Here is a 15,606-nt window from a genome sequence, read left to right on the forward strand (position 1 = left end):
ATGTAACTTAACTAGAACATTGAAGCTTTTGACGACTAGATCAACGCAATTAGGTGGCAAAGAGCTAATTCCTGATTATGCTATTTAAGCTTTCCTTCAATAGAAGGAAGCTCTTACTTCAGGTTTTTTTGTTTTTTTTTTTAAGGTTTTGAGATAACATGGGACAAAAAAAAAAAAACATCAAAAGTAGGAAATTTTGTTTTTTTACATTCTTTTTAGGGTTAATTATATATAGATGTTATGTGGTTTCGTCGATTTGCAGATAGGTACTTGTGGTTTTTCTTTTTTTTGCAAAAGTAATCCTGTGGTTTGCAAAATTTTGCATTTTAATTCACTTTGTCAGAATTTGGCTGATAACAATCTCGAAATGAAAATTTTGCATTTAGGTTTGAAGTCATTTAGGTGTTGTTTTTTATGGGAGAAAAAGTTAATGTTTAGAGAGAGAAAACTAAAAAAAATGATGATTTTAAAAAAATTAAAAATACCTGCTAAATTTAGCAAAGGAAAAAAATACAAAATTTTATAACCATATGGTTGCATTTATAAAGAAAAATACAACAAAAAAAATACTATCCTGGACATGTACTTATAATTAATCCTATTTTTCTTGCAACGTAGCAGTCACTACTAGACCATCTAATTTATAGCTGTATTTTTTAGAATACTGAACTTACTACAGGTTTCATGGTGCAATTTAATCTTATATTAAATTTGACACCGAATCCAACTTTTCATGACCATAAAGTATATTAAGTTATATAGATGTATGTTAGTGGATTCTAGTGGACCGATTGATGTTCAAATCCAATATCTTTCTTGGCATTTTTAGATTTGACCATCTGATTCCTAGTATTTGACCATTCAAATGATAAGAGAACCAAAGGAAATAAATTCCCTATAAACTAAATATGGAAGAAGCTCTTAAGTACTAGTATCATTTTTGCAATAGTTAAAAGCGGTTTTCAATTTATAATAAGATCGATATGATTTATAAAAACAAAATTTGTTAACTCGATATTTGATACGATTATTATTTTTATTAGATTATATACAAAACAAAATTTGTTGATCTCGATGTATTTGATATGATTATTATTGAACTCGTGTCAAATTTACATGAAATTCATGTAAAATCTAACCAAATTGGTGTACTAGAAGTTGAGACATTCCCTCTCTTTAAGAGAAGTCGGCGATTCAACCCTGCTCTTGTATGGAGCTATCAGCTTAGCCAACATAATTTTCATAATTGGGTAACTTTTATTAATGAGGTTGTCAGGACTTGAACCTTCGACGGTTTGGTCTAAAAGGGTATGATGCCATGTTATGAACCAATTGAACTAAAAGTTTAAACTGATAGCTAACCCAATCATAAATCTTATATTAATCTTTGGTATTCTGATGTCGTCTCTTTACCCTTTATCTGCATTTTGATATGTTCTTTTGGATTGCGTTTTTCATCTTACATTTTACATCCTAAAGAAATTTGAGTTTCTTTGAGTGATATTTTTTTGTGTGACGTTTGAGGATAGATGCTACATTTTCAGTTTCTATTACGTTCAGTTTTGAGAAACAATCAATCGTTAACCACCTTGGGAGGAGACCTACAAGTTGTATATGTGTAGGGAGATGTGTGTGATTACAATTCATGGCCCAACTTAAGGGGTATAATAAATGTAAGCATATATAGGTTGTTGTGACAACTAGATGACTTTTAGTAGGCCTGTTATGTTTGCTTAACTGTAGGAGTACCTTAGAGGAAACCTTGTAAATATATGTGTATTTATTTAAAGTAGGTCTAATACACAAATAACCCCCTGAACTTGTCCAAATATTGCAACTGCCTCCCTCAACTTTCAATTGTAACAACTTACCCCTTAAACTTGTTCAATTGTAAAACATAACCCCAAATTGGGAATTTTTTTACCCCGTACTTGAAGCAATCGTAAAAACGTTTCGCCAGATTCGTATAACGCCAAAGATCTGATTATCACACTCCATGAGCGCTGCAGATTTTGCATTTCACGTGTTTCTTCAATTGCAGTCCATGTCAGCAATTTGAGGTTATATTTTACAATTGGACAAGTTTAAGGGGTAAATTATTACAATTAGACAAGTTCGAGGGGTAAGTTGTTACAATTGAAAGTTGGAGGGGGCAGTTGCAACATTTGGACAAGTTCAGGGGTTATTTGTATATTAAACCTTTAAAGTATAATATATTCAAATAGTTTTTCAGATTACATGGTATCCCACGTATTTCTTTCTATTCACATAGTTTGTTACATGGTATTATAGTCTAGTTTAACTTCTTTTTTCTTTTCTTTTTTTCTGGGTTGAGTTTTTGCTTTCTTCCACGAAATAGTCCTTGGGTGAAATATTTTTTCACCTTAGCTGGTCTCACCTCCTCCCCCACTGGTTTTTGTATCAGAGATTAATATAAAAACTATTATTAGACCTTAACTATCAACTTAACCTTTTATTCAATTGATTATATAATATAGCTAAGAACCTCTTAGACCAAGTGGTCGATAATTATGTATGTTAGAGATTAATATAAAAACTAGATCTAATACATCCTCAGTCCCCCAAGTTGCCAAAAACTACAACTGATCCATGAACTTCAAAAAGTTACAACTAACTCCCCTCTATTTTTACCTAATTGTTGGAGTAATTTAGGTAGAACCTTATATGTATGTGTATATTCATGTAGTCTTTCATATTACATGTATTTCTCTATTGTATTTTACAAGATTAAAATTTATTTGTTTCTTTAATACTACGTATACTATTGATAATATAGGAATCTCAAGAAACGGTATTTTGAAATTGATGTGTTAAATATTCTAACATTACTAAGTAATTGATGTGTTAAATATTCTAACAATGCTTAATTAGGAAATTATATGACTCTTTAAATATGTAAACAATCGTCTTCTTTAAAAGTACCTTATGGGATAGAATTGGTTTACATGGTATCAGAATCGTTCAATGTAGAATCCTCCGTTAATTAGAAAACTACATCGCTCCTTAAATATGTGAATCAATCCTCCTACTTTAAAATACCTTTTGAAGCCGGTTAGACCTTTATTTATAATTTGCTTCTTTAATATTATATAAACTGCTGATAATTTAGGAAATAGTATTTTAGAAATATTGCTTATATTTTTTATATTCAAAAGAAAATGTGAGTGTTTGGTAAATGTATATAGAATCGAGCTGATTGAATCACTCGGGAATAGAGTCAGAACTAGAAGCTCACACCGGGAAATCTCTTTCTTAATAGAACCTGGTTCAAGGCGAACGGCAGGAACAAAATCCTATTTTTCCCCCATAAGATGAGATTGGTGCATAATACATGCATAGCATATGACATAACTCTTACATATAGAGAATTTCTATGATGACTTTGTTTTACCTCTTCTGTGTGTTTTCAGTAGTAATGAAGTTCTATAGCCTAGGTACACAAATAAGCATATCCATGTTAAAGACTTAATGTTTCTGCTATTTTTTTCTTGCTTAGTTTGGCTGATATCCTCAACAAGTACAAGCTGCATATTGAAAGGAATTCAGAGGTAATGTTTTCAGCATAATATTGCAACTCGGCTTTTAAAGCTAATTTTTTTTTCCATAATGGCTTAAATTGCACCAATTCCTTCATTTAAATTTAGGAAATGCCCATTATTGCACCGATTCGTTCATTTAAATTTAGAAAATGCCGTGATAAAATCACAGAAGTTCTCATATTGATAAACTAACTCATCTTTGTATTTTGTACTAATAAAGTCACAGGTCAAATTTTCGAAGGAAGTGCTGACTATAGCACTCACTAGCACCACGTGTATTAATTTACTGTCAGATGATGACACCTAAATACTATGTTATTTACATTAATTGAGGCTAAATGAAGATTAGGAAGTAACAGAAAATGGGTGCTACATGGCATTGAATTAATACACATGGCGTTTATATAGTTTGATTGAATTGACTAAGCTTCTTGTTAGCATTTTCGGCAAGAATTTAACATGTAAATATCGACTTTTACAACAACAAAGTCTTAGTCCCAAATGATTCGAATATCGACTTTATTAGTACAAAATGTAAAGATAGGCTATTTTATCTACACAGACATGCATTGGCAATTTTCTGCAAATTAAAAGATACAAAATCTGTTCTTGTTCTTGTGTTGCATTGTACTTTTGTATCTAATTGCTGAATACTTTTACAGAGCAATCGACTGAAGCACGCAAGCTGCGGAGCATATACAGACCTACTACAAACTATTGACATGCAAGTTCTCTAACTAGTCTTAATAACCACAATATCTGTCGATGGAAGAATCAAAAAGATTGTTGAGCGGAACAGAGCAGCTCTTACTGAGACCTTTTTATAATTTCTAACTGAAAAAATCCACTCTGTGGGCTCAGTAAAGCATATCATAGATGGTTTAATTGACACAATTATAGATGGTTTAATTGACACAATTTCTTTGGAATAATACATCTTTAGCTTCTTATAAGTCAATTTTAGAACGTACTAAAAGTAAGAGTTGATTTTTTTAGTTTTTGGCAATATGTTGTAGTTCTCCATAATGTTGAATTAACGGCTTCCAGCTTAATACATTATAGGTGTCACGACTTTGATCTAAAAAAATTAATTAGCCTCCGTAAACAATTAGCCCCCTAAACTTACAAAGTGTCTCATGCATCCTCTGAACTTGCTTAAAGTGGCTTATTGACCTTCTGAACTTGCTTACAGTGATCTATTGACCTCTTAAACTCTTATGTAATATACAATTTGTCCCTGAACCCTTAAAGTAATATACAAATAATAAATATACATTTCAATTTGTTCAAAAACAAATTGAATCTTGTTCTGCCACCTACGAATGGGTTTTTTGAACCAAGTTTAAATGGCTCAGGTCTAATCTGTTCGTTTGGGTCAAATTCTAAAAAACTCCTGATAAACTTATGGTTTGAAATTGAACTTTTGAGTTTAATTTAATGGGCATATTGAGTTATTTTGTTGTGGATATGGATTGTTAGTACTATGATATGGTATGATATGATAAATTTAGTTGTTGGATTTTGTTATTCTTTTTTCAGGAATAGGGATATTATAGATGGTTAATTTACTATAATTTAGACTGTCACAGGCAACTTGAAGATCAGAATGCTAAGAAGCTTTCAACAGATGACTTGGACAAATTGGAGAAACAACTGGCTGAAGCACTGGCTCAAATCAAAGATAGAAAGGTTGGTGATACATGATACCACTTTATACACCAAAATAGTTTGTTTTTTATCATAGCTCAACTTCATGTGAAATATTTTGAGTCCCAAACCCAATCCTTCAAAAACCAACCCTCTTGACAGAAAGATGAAAATACCAAAACATGGCTCTGTTTTTTGTTTTTTTTAAACAGCTTAAAATTGCTACTGCCCCCTAAAATCTACTTGGTAGCTGTATCAGATCTCTCTCTGTCAATAGAGGAGCCATAAAGCTAGTTTTAACTTTACAAACGGTGTCAGAATTAGATTTATAGGAAAAAAAAAAGGCGGCCCGGTGCATTACGCGTCCCCACTAAGCGAGGGTCTGGGGAGGGGTCCCACCACAAGGGATGAGCAAATAGTAACTTGTTTTGAGCAAATGAGTTGATAGACTGTGGGGCTAACACAATTGCTGCTGCAAATACTCCAGCTTCTGCTTTCTTGTATTCAGTTTTGAAATACTTATATTTGTAGATTGAATCCTGAGCAGATTGTTCCACAAATAATATGCAATCTTGGTGCATGACTTGGTGCCATGACGTTTAGAACAAAAAAAATTGCTACACGTTGTCCATCTTGGACATCAACTATACATAGGCTGAATACATCTGGGGCCTAAACTTTGCCCAAAATGGGCATATGTCCCTCTAAACCTTAAGTATGTCTACTAACTTTTTTCAATTTGCTTAGTGACCTCTAAATTTTAAGGATGTCTACTTTTCTGAATTTGAATTTGCTTCGTGTGACATGATTACTACACAGAATAGTGGGCAACTTGAAGAATGGGTCATTTTAACCAATATCACCAAATATCAGAAATAAAACATCAAATGTTACCAAATCCAACCCAGTTAAACTGATGTATTTCGGGTTGAAAAGGGAACAAGTTTGTATCTATTTTTTTCGACATAAACGTGTTGGGGAATGTTAGGTTTGATGACATATCATTTTTGTTGTTGTCCACACGTCCATTTTGCTGGCTGTTATTATCGAAATCCGATCAAAACGCCTACAGGAAAAATGAAATGCAAAGTTGGATGGTTTTGGTGTTTATAAATATAATTTTTTACTATCCGACCCCGAATCATTTCGGGACTAAGGCTTTGTTGTTGTTGACATTCCATTTCTAAATACTAAGAGAACCATTCTCTGGTATTCTGGTACTAAGACGACCATGAATGAAATTCAATAGGAAGTTAATAGTAAATTTTAAAGACTACTGATATATCTAGGCCCCTCAGCCTATGTCAGACGGACTTGCTCTTTTACTCTAGTAGGTTATATTTTGGAGTAAATTTCCCAAAAACTCCAAACATACTTACACATAGATTGCCTTTCCTCAATGAAAGAAAGCTGACCATGAGTTCCAATCCACTCTCTGGATGAAAAGCGAACCGTATCCCAGGTGATCGCTTTCAGACAAAGCAGAGGGAGTCACTCATCTCATAATTGAGAAAATTGAGTTTTATTTACAACTGAAACAGTTTTTTTTTTTTGTTCTGAAGGCTGTAGGCAGGGGTTAAAAGGTGTAACCATAAAGCACTAGAGAAAATTCTAGAACCAGTAAGCCAAAGCACATTGGTGGACTTTAGGTTGCCGACTTCATACAGATCCATATCTTTGACTGTTAAATATTCCAAATTACTCAATTAAAGAGCTAAACTACAAACTCCTTGTGAATATGCAACAATTCTCCTACTTAGACATCTTTTGGGTGAGTTATAACAACTTCATTTGCTAATAAATTTCAGCATGTTTTCAAGCCGAAAACGCCCAACGTGCATTGGCGTACTTGACAGAATGTGTCGGATATAATAATAAAAGAATCTCAACTTCAAATTCAATGTTGATCCTAATGGTTTTGGGCATGATAGGAGTATATTAGATATCTCAATTAGGAAACTATATACTCCCCCCTCTGTATCTATTTTATATGAAGTAATTTTTCTCCTTTAAATTACCTTTTGAGATGTATTGAGTCTTTATTACATAGACTACTGCTCCAGAGTCTTTTTCAATCCTAATATACGGAAGAAAATCCGTTGTCTCCATTTCAGTGTCTCCTTTCATGTCCCTCTCACAAAAAGTAGGTCCCTATTTAATTAAAATAATATATTTTAATAGTCAAGGGACCCACACAATAAAAAGGGATTACTTTTTATGAGAAAGACATGGAAGGGGACACTGAAATGGGACAGCAGTTTCTTCCCTAAGATACTGTCTTAGCTTTCTGTTTTAGCTAACAATGTAGAACACTCTAAGAAGATATAGTTGCTCTAAACCAGGTTGAATGGAGGAAGAACATCTGATTGCCAACCCCTATATAGTTTTAGAGGATCAAACCTAGTTTGGTTGAAGCTTTTTTTCCTGTTCTTAATCATGTGTATAATTTACTGCTATTCTCACTGCCAAGAGATGTTTTTGCAGATGAAACTGTTCCTGGATTCTGTTAAAGCGCTCAAGCAAAATGTAAGAACTTGCAAATCCACTAGCAAACTACAGAGTAATAAGTATCCCCTTCTCAACTGGCAAGTTTACACAAGGGTCATGCCATGAACAGACTCTAGACAATAAAATGCCTAAACTGAGTGAATTTTCTGGGCGAGAATTATTTAGTTAACGTACTTCTACTTGAGTTGTTGATCAAATTGAAGTCACTTGAATACAATCAAATTAACAGTTTCCTCGCCTATATGCTTCCTGCAAGAAAAGTTGTTTCTGAAATTACTTCCATGGAGAGTTTCAAGTTTGTTATCCTGCTTGCTAGTAATCTGAAAGACCACTCTATTTTTCATATTCAACATTTTTGAGCTACTTCAAGCTTATAGATTCAATAAAATAACTCATGCTTGTATTTTGTACCAATAGTGTCATTTTGAACATTTTTTTGCCAAATTCTCAAGTTCTAATATCAGATTCAAGTTTTCCGTATCACATGGAGGACCCATAGACATTTTGACATGTGTATTGTGATTCACACAGAAAAATATAATGGAGTTTCCTATAACATGGGTGGAGCGACTACACATGTCAAAGTGCGTATGGGGTCCTCCATGTGAGGTTGAAGTCAAAGACCCCACAATAATTTTCACAAATTCTCACCAGAAAGATGACTAGGATGCTTAGTCGTCAATTCAACTAGGCCAAGCAAGCACCAAATGTATTGATTTACCCTCATGTGGCACCCATTTACTAAGTTTGTTAGATTAAATGAATGTTGCCAAAAAATAGGTCCCATGTGGTAGTAAATTAATACATGTAACGCTTGGTATGACCTAGTTGAATTGACTAAATATCCTAATTAGTATTCCCAACAAGAATTTGACATGAAAATGTTCAAAGTGACTTTCTCGATACAAAATGCAAAAAATGAATTATTTATTAATAAAAAATTATCGAAACTTAAATTACCGTCGATAACTTTACCTTTCTTTCCCATCCATTTATGAATGTTAAGACTACAAGAAGCTAATTTTAATTTTGTAATGTTTTCGTTCTCAGGAAATCAAACTGAAGAAGGAAAAGGAGCTTCTACTGAGAGAGGTAAGAAAACAAAGCAATCATCTTTTTTAGGGTAAAATGGTCCCATAATCACAAAAGGTTAAGGTTTGCGCGGCGACGGTTCGTCACTAAATTTTGCTTTGTGTGAATAAAGTCATCAAACTTTAAGTTGTGTTAAAGACCTCTGGAAAGATGAGGTGTCTATTTGACTCGCCACGCTAGACTATTTGCATAAGTGATGCCAAGCAGATAACATGTGGCAAAAAAAAGAAACCAATTATTTCACACATCCTTGTAAAATTAATTATGACACATGTCTTCACGTATGCAGATGGTCTGATATGGCAATGATGGGGCAAGTCAGATATCTATTTGACTTGCCACATCATCTTTCCAGTGGTCTATAACACTGGATCCGGAAGCAGTTGCTTTATTGACACAAAGCAAACTTCGGTGATTGTATTGACAAAAAACAAATTTGTAATCTTTCTAGTGGTATATAACACCGGATTCGGAAGCAGTTGCTTTATTGACATAAAGCAAACTTCGGTGATTGTATTGACACAAAACAAATTTTAACGACGGTTGGCGCACAAATCTAAAACTTTAGTGACTGTGAGTGTATTTGACCCGTGATCAAACAGTGAAAGTTAATGTTGAATGTTATTCACAGATTGAAGCAATGGAAAGCAATGTTGTTACTGGGAAAAGCCTTGGCCTCCAGCCAGATCTCCATTTGCATTCTACGCAGCAACCAACTCGAGACCTACTTAAGTAATTCGCAAGAAATTAGCTGTGTGCGAGTTCCAGTCATAGTTTGAAACTCTGCTAGTTACCCTATTAATCTGATATCATCTATATAGCTACATGCCTACCAACCTATATGCGTCTCTCCTTGTGTGTCTGTGTGGGCATGTTTGTCTGCGTTCATGTCCGCGTCCGTGTGGCGTTTACGTCTAGTCTGTTTGTGTGTATGTGTACGTATAGCAAGAGGATTTGGCTTGTATAGTATGCTTGTGTGTGTATGTGTAGCGAGAGGATATCGCTCGTGTCTAACGTATGAATGCGTGTGTAGAAGTGGAATGAAGGGAATTTCAATAAGCAGCATTTGTGCTAGAAAGCCATTCAAGTTTATATGTAATTCTAAGTAGAAAGTTAGCCTAAAATGTTGAGCTGCTTCCGAATATTGGCCTATAATATAGAGCAAGAAAAACACTTCAAAACATATGTTATCTTTGGTCAACAGGTAGCCTTACTCTTTGGCTATTGCTACTTGTGTTGAGTCATGTCCACTGCTTCTACTTGCGTAATGGCAGTTTACTAGTTATGAATGAATAAAATATTATAAGTATGAGTTGATCTCGGGATAAATTGCACCGGCGATCACTGAAGTTTAAAGTCGCTTCACAAATTCTTTCAATAAATGATTGAACTTCACGTTTGATTTCAATAAAGTCACTTTAGTGAATTCGTGCATGAAAACTCATTGGAATGTTTGTGGCTTAGGATATACCGTGTGGCACACGTGGCTGCCACTTTAACCATAAAAATCACATATGTCATTGCGCCTAGTTGGCAAGTAGTGAAGTATTATTTGTTGTGACACGCAAACATTCGATTGAGTTTTGTATACAAATTGTCATAGTGACTTCATTTCAAATGTGGAGGAGTTTTGCGATTTACATTGAAGGAAAATGAAATTTAGTGAGATTTATGAAACATAAACTCAACTTCAATGACTATGAATCTTTTTTTTATATAATGATGTTAATATTTCATTAAATAAGAGTACAACATGAAAGTAATAAGGTTTTATACCTCACATAAGTATTATGGCATGCCTAATACATGATCCACTAAGACAATAAAACGACTACAAAAAGCAGAAAAAACCATTAAATGTACGATTAACATAAACGACAACAGATAAATCATATATTTCTCGTAACTCCAAATTCGCAAGATTTCAAAAAAATAATAATAGTAATACTATTTAGGATCCGTTTTCTTGATCATTTTCCTTTTTTTTAATGATTTTTATAAACTAGATAGAAATTAAAAAATCAACATTTTAGATAGATTATGACCCGATAGTAGCCTTCCCTTTTTTTAGTAGACAACTATATCTTTTTCTAATTTGCCTGCCACTCTTTCATGTGTATCTTTCTTGACCCCACTTCTCACCTAATGAATTAGATACTTTTAAAGACTTCCAATTTTTTGTAAAAATGCCCAAAAAAGGAAACATCTTGTTGACGTAAGCTTACCAAAATTCTTTCATGGAGGATTTGTTCCTTGGATTCATCATCTCATGTATCTCTGAAAAATAAAATAAATAACAACTTAATTAGTTACATGATTGTATTCGGTAAGGATGCCAATTTATATTAAGATAACACAATTTATAGATATAACTCAACAATAATTTTTAATGCGTGTTTGATATATATGCCTACATAATAGAGGTAGACACGCTTGGTTAACTGACCTGTATTTTTTTTAATCGAACCGCATCAATAATTAACCCATGTTTTTGGTTAACGGTTTTTAGAGAAAAATATGGGTTAACGGTTTTAGACAAAAAAAAAAGTTAATGGTCGATAAAAAAAACAATAGTTAATCATAATATTTATCCAGCACTGTAGGAATAACTATTCAATGAAATTATATAACTTCACTTTTAAAATACACATTATTTTAAATATCCAAACAAAATTTGTTCTAATACAACCTAGTATTAGAACCTAACAACAATTCATCATTAGTATATACAAGTTATATTAAACAATATGATATAAATAAAATTTATAAATAATAATATAAATGGTGCATTTAATCTTCGGTTTTTTATATTTAAAACTAAAACTAGAACTAAAACCAAAAACCAAAAACCAAAAAATCAACTTGCATAAACTAAAACCAAAACTGCTTCATTACTGGTTTGACCAGAGTTTCTTTTTCCATCCCTATTATATAATGATGTAAAACATATATATAAATAGGTAACATAATAAAATAGTATAATTATAATTTTATAATACATAATCTATAGAGCAGTTAGCAGTTGTTGAGGGAAAAACTCAAATCAAATTTAGTTCAAATTTGAATTTTAAGTATCAATTCTGTTCTAAATTTCAATATATTTATCAATTAATATCCCTAAACTTGTGCAAAAAGAGTTTTAGGTTTCATTTGTGCCTAAACCTGTGCAAAAAGATTGTTTTGCCTCTCAACTTTCAAAATATTCTGATAACTCCACAACTTGCTTAAAATGGTCCAATAGCACCCTCAATAGGTTGATAGGTTCAATCAATTTTTTTTGAAAGTTTAGAGACAAATGATGTAATAAGCCAATTTTATAATATTAGAAACAAAACTCACGGGCCAGTCGTAGATATCTGTGTGGATCTTAGAAGTAAGCAAGTCAAGAGGGTTAGATCACTCTATCCGCAATAACCACCACATATAGGGATTAGATATATAGTAACATACATACAATGTCATCATATAGACAACCATCACATACACGCACATGGATAACATATACGACACATAAAAAGGATGTTACATCTAAGAGGTAACAATAGGGGACAACTACTAGAGATGGTAGAACGACGGTACCTAATGACAAGTCCAACATGACAGGTCACTCCCCCTATAGTGTTTCTTATATCAAGTCGAGGTTTATAGGCAACGACTATTACAATGTTTTATTGCTACACAAGAGTCACTATCTCTCATTACATATTATGATTACAAGAATAGTCTCCCTTACACTCATCACGATCCTTTGAGGATTTTTTTCAACAATTTAGGGTTTGGTGAGTAATTGATTGTACTTGAAATAATTTATCAAATATGATCAAATTTGAGGAGTTCTTATATTCAGCATTTGATCCATGGAGGAAACCAATTCACATGTATATTATGAATCCACTTAGAACAGTTTGATTTATCTAGAATTGTTGTTGCAGTTGAGAAGAAAGTCGCCAGAGAAAAAATGAGTAATCAAATACCCTTTATAAACAAAAAAAAAAAATGAAATCTAATTCCATTTAAGCTAAATTGATCGCTATGTCAACTTTATATACAGTTTTACCCTTTAATTCCACAATAATTATAATTTATTTGTTAATAAAGATTGGTAGACATGCAGCTAGACGAAAATTTATAACCAAGAACTGAAGTTGAAAAATTATATGGAAATAAAGAAAATTAGAATCATAAAATTTCTCTAATTTCTTATAATTTATATGTATGCTTTCAAAAAAAATTATATGTATGATTGGGATGGTTATTCAGAGATGGAGATGTGTTTTGTATAAATAAAATAATGACTGACCGTTTCATCTTCCTTTATCGCCGCCCTGCTCCGGCGAAGTAACAGAGTGGAGCCTTCTTTTCGTTACCTTTGGGGGTGCAATAGGTGAGAAAAAGAGAAAAAGAGAAAAAAACAAATTCCACCGATGAAAAACAAGTGCAAGCGGTTAAGAAAGTTAAATTAAATAGGGTAATTAATTTATTAGTCCCTATATTTTGACAAAACACACTGTTTAGTCCCTGTATTTTAAAAAACACATGATAATGTCCTTAACTTTTTTCTCGATGAACTGTTTAGTCCCTAACGTTTTTCTCAATGAACTGTTTAGTCCCTGCCGTTAGACTCTCATGAAGATTTTGTTAGTCAATTTGAATTTGCGTTCTTCTTTTCCTTTCCGTTAAACTCTAATGCATTTGAAATCAACTTTGAGTGTTCTTCTTCTTGATTTTCTTCTTGATCGTTCAAATTCGTAAGTGTTGGGTCTTTTCTTTTTCTTGTTTTCCATACAAATAGCTTCTTCTTTTAAATTGGATTTCCTTTTTAAAGTTTGAAGGTAAATAGTAAAGGGTAATTTAGTCATTTCTGAAGTCATAAACAGTAAAAAATCAAACAAACAGACGGAAGGACTAAACAGTTCATTGAGAGAAAGGTTAGGGACCTTACCATGTGTTTTTGAAAATACAGGGACTAAACAGTGTGTTTTGTCAAAATATAGGGACTAAAAAATTAATTACCTAATTAAATAATAACTGATTAACCACGTGGAATAATATATTTTTTTTTTTTTAAGAATAAGGTACCAATGGTTTTTGGATAAAATAGTACCAATATAGATTTAACGTTTAAAAAATGGTATCAATTTAGATCTTGATAACGGAACGAGACACGTTATTGATATTACTCTACTAAGTTATATCAATTGTATGTGGAAAGAGAAATCGGAATTTAACGGAGTAATAAAAGTGACGTGTCCAATCTATTATCAAGCCCTAAATTGATACTTTTTACGTTGAACTTATATCTGTGCTATTTTATATGTAAAGTCTAAATTGACACTTTTTCAAAAACCATAACACTATTTTAATACTTTATCTCTATTTTTTTAAAGACTCACGTGGAATAATATTAAAATTATTTAATTATTGGATAATTTTTATGCATTATCAAGTGTAAAATAAATTGTATTATCGATTATAAATGCGTATAAATATGTGTAAGAGGTAGACTTTGATTAAACGATGAGTAAGTGTATCAAAATTAATGATAAAAAAATATAATTTTTTTATACGGGATAATATTAAAATTATTTAATTATTGGAGGGTTCACACCAACATGATGGTATTTTTAAGCCATGTCTATATTCAGTGTAATTTACATTTGCTAGTTAGTAGATATCTTAATTGGGTGGACAATTGACCAAGAATTTAAGATTACTACATATTTACTTTGAACTAATGTTTTAAAAATTAGACCGGATATCAAACCAGATTGATAAAGAAAAGGTAAGGATCAGGGATTAATAGATTCAACTGGTTAACTCGGATTGGTTGAACCGGACAACATCATAAATAAATAAATTATATATAAATATACCTAATTATATATATATATATAATAAAATAAAACAATCTCACTAATTTTTTTTCTTTTATATTTATAGTAGTAAATATGTCATTAGTAAATCTAATGGCAAAACCAAAAAGCCAAATTCAATTTATTAAAATAATTGAATTATGATATTAAATGCAATAAGATAAATAATGAAAACAAAAATAAATTAATAACACACTAATAGTTTAACGAGAGTTTATTTATAATTACTCTCATTTTATCTACTTCTAAGTTTTCCATATGAGATGCTTATGTAGACGGGATGAATAAGGAAACACTTTCAAAGTGGAAAAAAGAAGAATAAGGAAGAATCAATCTTACATTGGAAAATTCGAATAAAATAAAGCATAAAGTGGACTTATAAATCTTTTTAAAAAAATAGACTTATAAATAGACAAATGGATGAAGAAATCACCAAGTAGCTTTAAGATGTACTGTTTCATAGTTTCTTTTGAGATTTTTTGACTTTTTTTATTAAATATTCAACAAATTGGGGTTAGAATTCAGCTTTTTTTTATTGTTATTTTATTAAATCTGGGTGAGATCGGTTCATCGGATTGATCTCGATCCGTTAATTTTCCGTGGTTCGCATTGGGTCATTAGCAGTGACTCCATAGTGCCATAATCGAACTAGAAGCCTGGTCGGTTTCCAGTTGAACCGGTTCAACTGGTTAGTCTGGTCCGGTTGGTTTTAAAAACCATAGTTTGAACCCTCACTTTTGGTTAAGACAGAAAATTAATCAAGTAGGGATCTGCAGATCGGTTACACACTCTTTTTTTTTTTAAGTTGGTAAAGGAAAAGATAACGAGTGAGAGCAAAGACAATGAATTGAGTACCTTTCGTGTGTATCTTCTATTTATAAAATAATGAAGTGTGTCCCTAAATGAGAGATGAAGTTCATGTGGCA

At 32.1% G+C, this 15,606-nt stretch overlaps 1 long non-coding RNA gene across 1 annotated transcript; it reads right to left on the reverse strand.

The window, feature by feature from the left end:
* Positions 1-10,501: 10,501 nt before the first annotated feature.
* On the reverse strand, positions 10,502-13,218 carry LOC136230118 (uncharacterized). The gene is made up of 2 exons (XR_010689275.1): positions 13,108-13,218; positions 10,502-11,084 (listed from the first exon to the last, which is right to left on the reverse strand). It is a non-coding gene; the product is annotated as an uncharacterized lncRNA (long non-coding RNA).
* Positions 13,219-15,606: the final 2,388 nt, after the last annotated feature.

The sequence above is a fragment of the Euphorbia lathyris genome, chromosome 5, assembly GCF_963576675.1.
Source record: "Euphorbia lathyris chromosome 5, ddEupLath1.1, whole genome shotgun sequence".
Taxonomy (NCBI): Eukaryota; Viridiplantae; Streptophyta; class Magnoliopsida; order Malpighiales; family Euphorbiaceae; genus Euphorbia; species Euphorbia lathyris.